General features: G+C 43.0%; 1 long non-coding RNA gene across 1 annotated transcript; it reads right to left on the reverse strand.

Moving 5' to 3' along the window:
• Window positions 1–1,333: 1,333 nt before the first annotated feature.
• LOC147996242 (uncharacterized) lies at window positions 1,334–8,783 on the reverse strand. The gene is made up of 2 exons (XR_015674497.1): window positions 4,799–8,783; window positions 1,334–1,478 (listed from the first exon to the last, which is right to left on the reverse strand). It is a non-coding gene; the product is annotated as an uncharacterized LOC147996242 (long non-coding RNA).
• Between the last annotated feature and the right edge of the window lie 1,706 nt (window positions 8,784–10,489).

Consider the following 10,489-nt stretch of genomic DNA (forward strand, 5'->3'; position numbering starts at 1 on the left):
CAAAATTTCTGACTCACAAAAAACGATTTCAAGCCATGTTAAAGGGATTTGTCTTATGAGGGCACCATGATCCAAAGAGACTATGAAGTAAGGAGAGGATAGACTGATGTTCAAAACTGAGCAGTTAGGAGAGCATTATGTCTGAGCTGCGAATTTGGGGGCATGGGTAGAAAAGGAGGGAGAGAAAAGACAGTGTTACATGGGGTTCTTTTTTCCTAGAAAACAATCCCATCACTCTAACAAAATACCTGAGATGATTAACTTATAGTGGAAAAAAAAAGGCTCACCATTTTGGAGGCTCCAGTCCAGGGTTGATTGGCCTTGTTAATTTAAGCCTATACCAAGGCAAAAATTAGGTCATGGTGGTAGGATGTGACTGAGTAAAAATGTTCCACCATCCCCTCATAGCATCACCCTAAGGACCAAGCCTTAATACATAGGCTTGAAGGGGGAAGAATATGCAAACTAAAGAATGATCCCCAGTAAGGACCTTTGGAAAGCATGTGCCTATACACCTGAATATAGACTTCTGGACGGATATGCAGGCCCTAAGAAAAACAAGCTAAGTCTTTTGGGACCATACATCAGACCCAAAAGCATGGGGGGGGTATAAACATGTACCAACCTATGTTTGTAATATTTTCATTTACGGTGACAATCTCTGACAAGAACTCTGTACAAGGAAGTTGGAATTATTTTCTTCCATTGCACCGAACCCAGAAATAGCCCATGACCAACGATCCATTACAGCTGCCAATAGAAATAAATTTACTTGAAACTTTGCAACAGTCTCAATGCCCAGTCTTGCCCCTGGAAAAGCACGTAGCAGTAATCAGTATTCCTCTCAAGGCCCGGACCTGGTGGATAATTACAATTAAGTTTCAATGGATTTGCTGTCAGAAGGACAGTAGAGAGTGAAAGGTACGTTACAGCTCTACTTCTCTTGCAGCAAATTTCAGCATGCGGGTTGGTTTGGGTTTGGGGTTTGAATTTCCTCTCCTCCATGAAAAAGAAAAAGAATTATTTCCAATTAATTTAGAAGCACATCAAAAAAGACTGCACGTTGTGCTTGGTGGCAGAATGAATAAGGTTCAGAGGGACTCTCTTCACTGTGTTAGAAATACAAGGGTCACTCGAATTACTTCCAGAGCCTCTAGTTTACATTTCTCAATTAAGAGATAATCAGGGTGTCATTATGAGCAAAAGCTGCTGGAATGACCTTCTGGCTGTCTATTTTAGCCAGAGAATCTGGGGGGAGGGCTTGATGGAGCACAAGACAAGAGAACAAGGAAAGTTATAGCAATGATAAATAAGGACAATTATCACACTTATTATCTGATAAATAATTTATCGTGAGTTGCCATTAATCCATCCCACACCGCCTCCTGGATGAAAGCACAGCCTGAAGAGTGACTTCTCCAGTGTTTCCCGAGACATGTCAGAAACTCTTGTCTGCAAAGCACAAAGGAGGCATTTACCTGGAAGAGAAAGAGCTGTCATTGCACACTTGATCATTTTAATCGATGCAGATAAATTATGCCCCGTAATAAATGGTAAGTCGGTACTTCTCACTGACTTTAAAAAGGAAATCTTCAAGACGCCATTTGAAGGAAAGCCACAGCCCAGCACTTGGGGGTCTGCTCCATTTCAAATCCTGTCATCCATTCTCGCTAAAAGGCATTAGTTGGTGCATTTTAGGCAACACCTGAAGCATATCCCTACAGACAGTTTATCCTCTTACCATAGGATAATTAAATTCTTCACAGAACGCTAGAAATTCGGTTGTTGAGTGTTGGTTGAATTTGTAAACCTGATTGTAAATGCTAGAGTGCTGTAGCAGATGCTGTCCTCTTTTAACTCTCTGGTCTCTGCATAGCCCTCGTGGGCATGTGCACAGTACATTCAACCCTGGTGCTGGATGAGTAAAGCATACATGTCCCTTGGATGCACATATTACTGACTTCAAGTGTTGATCAATTTAATATTGGCAATACTGCTCGAAAAGAGATGCCATCTCTCTTTTTTATAATCTTTGTTCATTATCAAAATTAGAGTTTGGGGTAAATCGTTTGATTCTCTGTTGCCTCTTATGTTAAGGAAATGATTCCTTGTCTAATGTACCTGTCTGGTTTCCTTTTCCCTAGACATCCGTAGTCACTGCTTTGTTTTTCTGTACTTGGTCATCCTACCAATGAGCCTGCCCTCATTTCATGGGCTCCCGGGAACACAGCAATCAGTAGAATGTTAGTATAGGGCAGAGATCCATATATTGCTACCAGAAAACACAGGCTGAAATTACCTGTTGTGGTCTACCCTGAAAGGAAAAAGCACTTGGGAAGCACTATTGGGAATGGGATTATACGAGAGTAGGAGCAATTTGACCAAAAACTTCTTCCTTACAGATACCCAAATTCCACATCAGAAGCCCATTTAAATTTGCTTTTGAGATGTGGAGGTCCACTGGTCTCTTTTATTCCACAGATGAGGGAATGCTAGTGGGGAAAAGGTACTGTGGGTCTCTACCATCAGTATTTCCTCAGAACCATGGAGCCAGCAAATGACTTGTTGACCAGTGTCCCTCACTCGGTGTGCCTGTCAGCTCTTGTCACTGTGATTAAGACCTGGCCAACCCAACTTAGAGGGAGGGATGTTTAAGCTCACTTTTTCAGGGTTAAGTTAGTCAGGGTCTTCTAGAACGAACAGGATGAAGGAAAGAGTGCAGTAAGTCAACAAGCATTAAAACCTCAAAAACTGCCTCACAGCTGAGGCTGAAAACCTACTAGTTGAGTGATCAGAGTAGCTCCACAGTGGCCGCCTCACCCTGGAAAGACTGACTTCCTATTGGTTGCTTAGTCTTACAAGGCTGGGTGCTCAGCAGTCTCAAGCCGGAGCAGAAAAGCCCTGAAATGTCCTGGAGAGCTGCCGATCCTTAGTCAACAATGGAAGCCCGGAGACCCTGGTTCTTGATATCGGTGAAGGAATCAGCAGCAGGACCAACAGAGTAAATCCACCAGAGGAACGGGAGGGAAAGTCAACCAAGCAAATGCAAGTGTCTTTCCTACCACTGGGCTCTTTTTTATGTGGGCTGCTAGCAGAAGGTGCCTCCCCCAATCAGGATAGGTCTTCCCATGTCAACTAAGCAATCAAGACGGTCCTTCCATTGAGCCTGCTATTCACGTGATTCAAAATTGTGGCAAATAGACATTAAAACCAAGCATAATTTGAGACTTTAATCCATGGTCACTGTGGGCCAGCGGTAAGGCAGAGCATCATGACAAAGGGAGGGTAGTAGAACATGGCCGCTCACCTCACAGTGGCTGGGGAAACAGAAACAGACAGAAGGAACCAGGGATGAGATAAACTACTTTAAGGATGTGACACACCTCTCCAGCTAGGACCCACCTCCTAACAGCTCATTCATCAGTGAATTAGTCCACTGAGGTAATAGCAGCCTCTGTGATCCAATCTCCACTCAAGAGGAAAATCACTAGATGAGGATCAAGTTTTCAACAATAAGCCTTTTGAGGGACACTTCAAATTCAAATCATACCACTCACAGTTGAGAGACCTTTTATCTGCTATCAGGAAATAAGCCAGGATCAATATCATGGCCCCCAGCTAACAGCCCTGAGTGTCCCCAGCCCCACACATCTTACCGAGCACAGCAAGAGAATGAAGGGCTCTCTTTGGTGATGTAATTTCAAGTGATGGGCAGGATCCTAAATCACATGTGGTTTACCTACAGACCATCACTAATCTATCATATGCATGTTCCAGAATATCTGAGTGAAAAACCCATAAGACCATTCCGATGCAAATCAGTGCAGCTGGAGGACTTGTACCATACAGCGTTCAATATTGTAATGTCATTAACGAAAGAATTCAGGAAAAGAAAATCTTTTCTTTCTCCTGTGCCCCTCCTCACCACATCTGTCTGTATGCATCACTATAGTATGGTCAGACCACACAAATATAGTTTCTAAAATGAGAAAGAACCAAAATTGAGTATACATTTCTTACAGGTGTGTTCCCCTTTTTCAAAGATAATTCCCTTTGAAATTGTCTAGATCTTGCCTTCTAGAAGCTCCATGGAATCCTGTTAAGGAGCACCAGATTAACAAGGTTTAGCAGAATGCAGAAGGTCGAGAGTCGTCTTGAAGCAAATCCAGGATGGTCCTTCTGCCAGGATGCTTCAGATGGAGCCCTCTGGGCACTCCCCACCAAGAACAAAGCTTCCCACTCACGGAATTCCAGATACCCTTGGGGCCCTTGCAACTTAGCACCTGTGCTTAGGATCTAAGCAAACAGAAAACTAAAAGAGAGGACAAATCACCACCAGTAAATCTCTTAGGCGTCCATCCACAAACAGGAGGAGCCAAGGGAAATAACCAGCAAGGCCTTGAAGTGATGCTACCAGAAGGGAATTATGAGCTGGTTGGCATCAGGGAAGCTGTTGGGATAAATCAAGCGAGTGAAATGTCAATACTGAGGAATGCAATCTATGAGGAGAGGACAAAGGGGTGGGGAAGGAGGGCTTGCGCTATAGATCAGCGAGAGTGGGGCTCGCAAGGAAATACAGATGGATGATAAAGCAAGTGGCAGGGTCGACGCTTTATGAGCTAAGGTAGAAGAAATATATGAAATAAAGGGGAATTAGCAGCAGGTGTCCTCCATGCACTACTAAATCAGGATGAACTCACTGATAAATTACCATACAGGGGGTTGGGGAACAGATACCACGTCCCCATAAATAAATAAAATGTATCGTGCAGTATAAATCTCAATGCCCGTGGCTCACCTCCCCTGTGGCTCCTTCTGAAATGGCCTGAGGTTCCCGGAGTCCCCCTCCATCTTTTCTTCCTTCTGACTCTCAAATCCATGTGGTCATTTAGACCCCTGTTTAACTTCTTGCTGTTGAGTGAATGACGATATTCTTGGTTTAGGTCCCTCAGGTCCCAGAGGCAGACTCTGACCTCTCTGGGGTTTAAAGACACAATATAAATAAACCAAACATAACTAAATGCTAAGTGACAAGATCACAAAACTCTGCTACTCGAGATTTCAATTACTGAGACATTGTTTAAGGGATAATAAAAAGGAGCAAACTGCAGGTCATCCGGGGATTTTTCAGAGCAGCGTTGCTCTTGGTGCCTTGCTTCGTAAAGTGGAAAGGGCAGCTGGAGGTGAGGTAATTTGGGCCTGCTCACGACTCATAAGGAAAAAACAATCAGGAATCTTGAGGTGAAGGGCACTTGGGAGCGTGACCTGATTCCATTTGCTATGCCTGACTTGTGCAACTTCTCATAGATACACAAAATGGGGCAAAAAAAAGGTGAACCCATATGAGGGAAAGTTAAAACTCATGGGGGAAAAATCAGTGGCGTAAAAATTACACTGTGAAATGTCGTTCTCTAAAGGGCTTAAACAAGGAGTGTGATAAATGTTATTACTCTGCAGGGCCTTAAGGGTGGGGAGGACTCAATCACTGCTCTGATTTTGCCCAACAAGTGCAGGAAGGCAGTTAACGAACACAGGCCCTGCCCCAAAGAGCTTTCAAGGCCAAAGGCTGTCGAGGAAAAGTGAAATGGGAAAGCCACTAATATGGCCATCAAATGCACATCTAACTTGGGTTCTTCACCAGCTCATGCCCTCTGGGTTTAAGAGCACCATAAGGTCAGGGTGAGTAAAGAACAAATCAAGTTGAAGGTCAGGGAGGGCCAGAAGAAAACAGACAGAGACCACAGAAAAGGCAGCCCACACCAACCCTTAGCTTCCTAAAGAGGCACAGCCAACAGTCCCAGGAAGCTAGTAAAGTCCTCCAAGATCTGGAGAACAGCTGTGCTTCTAATATGGGATACAGATCAAAGACTATCCAAATAGCCAGAAATCAACACTTGGGGGGATGGTGATCATTGAAACTTTTCAAAGGGGTGTGTGTGTGTGTGTGTGTGTGTGTGTGTGTGTGTGTGTGTAGATGTGTGTCCAGTACTGTTAAGAAACAGATGTTAGTGAGTGAAAGTGTTATTTGGAGCATTTTTTTATACTTTGTTTTCAACCTGGAAAATGGGTTTGTGTCAAGAGTACATGACCCAAGTATGATCAAGGTTTTCCAAGTTAGCCACACCCAGCAGGTTCTCCACAAATAGATATAAATTAAGGGAAGGTTCTCTATATACCATTAAAAAGAAGGCAAAAAGAGTCAAAACCCCAGAAAGGCTTTGCATCCCAAATTCTCCTTGGTGCTTGAACACCTAGCTAAGAACAAGGCTGTTTCCAAGTGTTCTCAAGAAACCAGAGCTGGCACCAAGTGCAAGGTAAAAGAGCTTGGCTCAGACCAGGGTTCTGCAAGACGGATGGCGAAAGTCCACTCTGAAATGACTGTGCCGCATGCTAGTGTATTTTGAAAAAGAAAATTACAGAATAATATTTACAGTATGGCCCCAGTTTTGCTTTATAAAGGGCATGCTTTAAATTCATATATTTTATGATCATAGAAAAATAGTTGAAACAATGGACCAAAATCTTTAACTCTTTATTCAGATGAAATCAAGGACTAGAGAGAAGACTTTTGCTTGATTCATTTCTGTGTCTTTTTATAATAATGGTATTTTTTATAACTTCCATAATAATTGCCATATTTTTATAACTTTGGTATTCTCAGAACTCAACCTTGGGACTCCCGCACTGACTTTTACAGTTGCTTGTTAAAATAACATTTGTCTGTTCAGCTTCCATGAAATCTCTAAAGGTCAAGAATTTACCCTCTCTGTGAAACAGAGAGTGACTGGCTTAATGACTGGGGATAAGGAAGCAAAAAGAAACAGGACATCTATATACAGTGCCTGAGCCCTGTCTGGACCCTGAGCCAAAGAAAATTATGTTTTATTGTGCTTGCAGGGCATTACTAAAATAATTGACAAATTTTGATGTGTCTATAGATCCAATAGTACCATTAATTTAATTTACTGATTTGATAACTGTGTCATAGTTACTCAAGAAAACTCAAGTTACTTATTCCTAGGAATGAGAGTATTTATGCATAAAGGGGTGTGTATGTTTTTAAGCAGGTCAGAAAATAACACTTAAACGTAGATGCATACACAAAGAAAAAGAGGAAGCAAACGTGGTTAAATTCAGGATTAAATTTAGAATTGTTTGGTCTGTTCTTGCAATTTGTCTGTAAGTCTGAAATTGAATCAAGATAAAGTTTTGGAAAATCAGGAAGACAGGAAGGAAGGAAAAAAGGAGCTCACCTCCTCTTCTGCTACTGTCTCTAAAGGCAGCAATCTATCCTCCATTTTGTTTGTTTAGTTGATCTCATTTATTTGCATAGTTGAACCTTGTTAATAAATCCTGATGTACGTTCAGAATGAAAGTTGAGTTCACAATAATATTTTGTGTATAATGTATGTCTATGTATTCATGGGGAGGTGCATGTATGTATGAATGTGTATGCATATATGTCTTCATGTGTAAGTGGGTGCATGTATGTGTGTGCTTGAGAGTCCGTGTGTGTCTATATACATGTGGAAGCTAGAGGTTAGCATCGGGTTTTCCTCGTCCATCCTTCTCCACCATGTTATTAAGACAAGGACCTGGATTCACCAGTTCAACTAGACTGGCTGGCCAGCAAGTCCCACAAAGGCTTCTGTCTCCTCCTGCTCCACACTGGGATCGTGGGTGCGCATCTCACTGCTGCACGCCGCTGTCTTTATGTGGGTGCAGAGGACCCATACCTCCTGGTGTGGCAAACACTTGTTTTTTAGGTTTTTTGAGATAGGGCTTCTCTAGGTAGTCCTAGCTGTCCTGGGTTACACTCTGTAGCCTAGGCTGGTCTCGGACTCAAAGATCTACCTGTCTCTGCTTCCCAAGTGCTGGGATTAAATGTGTACAGTTAAGTCATGTCCGTAGCCCCAGTCAAAATTAACTAATAGACACACTCAAAGACATTTCATGGATAAAGAAGTCTTGAGAGCCAGCATGACTATCCTAGCCTGCTAGTGGAAAGAAGGCTTAGGAATTTTGGATGGTCATGGACTAAATCTGTGATCAGGACAGAACAGAAGCTAAGTTTCCTAGTAGCTCATTCAATATTTTTTTAAGTCGGAATTCTGTGATGCAGTAGCTATCCTGCAGTGGAAAATTGTCCCTGGAAAGCTACAAGAGTTCATCAAAGGCAGAGGGTCAGAGTCCTCTGTCGGCTCTGGTGAAACACTGGTCATATTGCTATGCACCCCATAAATCACAAATAATAATATCCTGAGGCACTCTCTTCTGTATTAAAAGATAAGAACTCTGTTTTTGTTTCCAGAACCATTGCTCTCTTTCCCTGATTCACGCGGCTCATGTAATTCAGAAGATAGACTTCATTCAAAGAATGAAAAATAGGTGAGTCTGAGTCCCAGTGCCTCTCTCCATCAATTCAGCAGGCTGCAGAACGTTATCTGCCTCGTAAGTAGCCCAGCTCCCTCCAACAAGATGAATTTCTTCCTTCCAACAGGTCTGTACTTGGGGGTTTCACCACCAGTGATGTTAGCACTACCAGGAAAAAAGTTTATGCTACAGGAAGTCCAAATATGAACTTTAAAGAGTGCAGGTAGACTTCATCTTTAAAGATCAACAACAACAAAATATACAGCATTTGTAAACAGCAGGCCTTGGCAGTAAATTGATAAGGAAGCATCCCCAATGCAGCCTAGCAAATGGGGGAACCTGCTGTAGTCCTCTCCCAAGGGAAGCAAGTCCACAGGGTATGTGTCCCCAGTGTCCTCAGACTCTACTCACCAGATGGGGCTTGGGGGGCTTGATAGAAGCACTCTATCTCAGGTCCTTGCACAGATCCATGGATCCATCCACATTTTAGCACGATCTGCCACCTTGCCATGTAAACCATTGGAATTTGACAGACATTGGGCTACAGAATATGATGCAATGGTCGGCCCAGCTCATGCCGAAGTTAAAATGAAGGCACAGTGTGATACAATAGGCCCACTATTGGTTATCCAGCCAGACGGGAATAAGGTCAGTGTGTCAAAGAGACAGTTGCACCCTCACATTCATGCAGCACCGCTCACAATAGCCAGTTTATAAGATTAAATGAAGTCGTTGTCGACGGATGAAATGAAAAGGGGAAACATGGAATATTCACACAATGAAACATTATTCAGCCTTAAAATGGAAAAAAAAATCTGTTGGTTGAGATAGAGTGGACAAACGCCGAGGGTATTATGTGCGATCCAGGAAGAAAAATAGTCTGTGACCCTAACTCAGACAGAAGGCTGAGAGGCAGCAGGGAGAGAGGGGTTGAAGGGATGGTCAAGAGTACAGTTTCCGGTTACGTCAGCAGAAAACATCTAGTAGGTTTGTTGCAGTACAGAATAAACTGTAGTTAGTAAGAATAGACTGCATCCTTTATGAGATTTTATTTTTAACTGTATGTGTATGGGAGGGCAGTTTAGTGCGTGTGAGCACAGGTACCTGCAGAAGGCAGCATCAAATCCCCTGGAGCTGGAGTTCCAGGTGATTGCAAGCCACGTCACAGGAGTGCTGGGAACTCCGGGTCCTCTGCAAAAGCAATGCACGCCCTCAACCTCTGAGTCCTTTCTCTGGCCCCTATTGCAGTCTTTTTAAACAGTATTTTTTAATTGACATGTAGTAATTGCACCTATTTCTGCAGTGCACTGTCACTTCCAATACATGAAAATGATGTGTAATGATCATACTTGAGTAATTGTCTGTTTAGCATCTCTTTGTGTTATATATGCAAAATCCTCTCTGCTGGCTCTTTTGAAATACTCAGTTAATGGCTATCACCAACAGCATCCTACCGCTCCAGTATGTAAGAAGCTCCTCACAGACAGCTGTACCCACTAACCACCCTTCCGCCATCCCTTTCTTCTCTTGACTCTCCCCAGGATCTCATAACTACTATTCTATCCCCTATTTCTTTTCAGCTCCATCTATGAGAGCATATAGTATCTTTCTAGGCATGACTACATCACTTAACCTAATATCCTTGTCTTAGGGTTTTACTACTGTGAACAGACACCGTGACCAGGGCAACTCTTATAAGGACAACATTTAATTGGGGCTGGCTTACAAGTTCAGAGGATTAGTCCATTAGCATCAAGGTGGGAGCAGGGCAACATCCAGGCAGGAATGGTGCAGGAGGAGCTGAGAGGTTTACATCTTCATCTGAAGGCTGCCAGTGGAAGACTGACTTCCAAACAGCTAGGTTGAGGGTCTTAACCCCACATCCACAGTGACACACCTACTCCAACAAGGTCATACCTCCTAATAGTGCCACTCCCTGGGCTGAGCATCTACAAACCATCACAATCCTCTAATTCCATCCCTGTTGCCACATATAACAGAATTTCACTCTTTGTGGCTGAAAAAAATAGGCCATGGTGTATTATCCCCCCAAATTCTTTATCCATTCACCCAGTGATGGACGTCAGGATCATTCCATTTCTTGGCTACTGCGAAC

The sequence above is a fragment of the Rattus norvegicus genome, chromosome 2 (genome assembly GCF_021556685.1).
Source record: "Rattus norvegicus strain SHRSP/BbbUtx chromosome 2, alternate assembly SHRSP_T2T, whole genome shotgun sequence".
In the NCBI taxonomy this organism is placed as follows: Eukaryota; Metazoa; Chordata; class Mammalia; order Rodentia; family Muridae; genus Rattus; species Rattus norvegicus.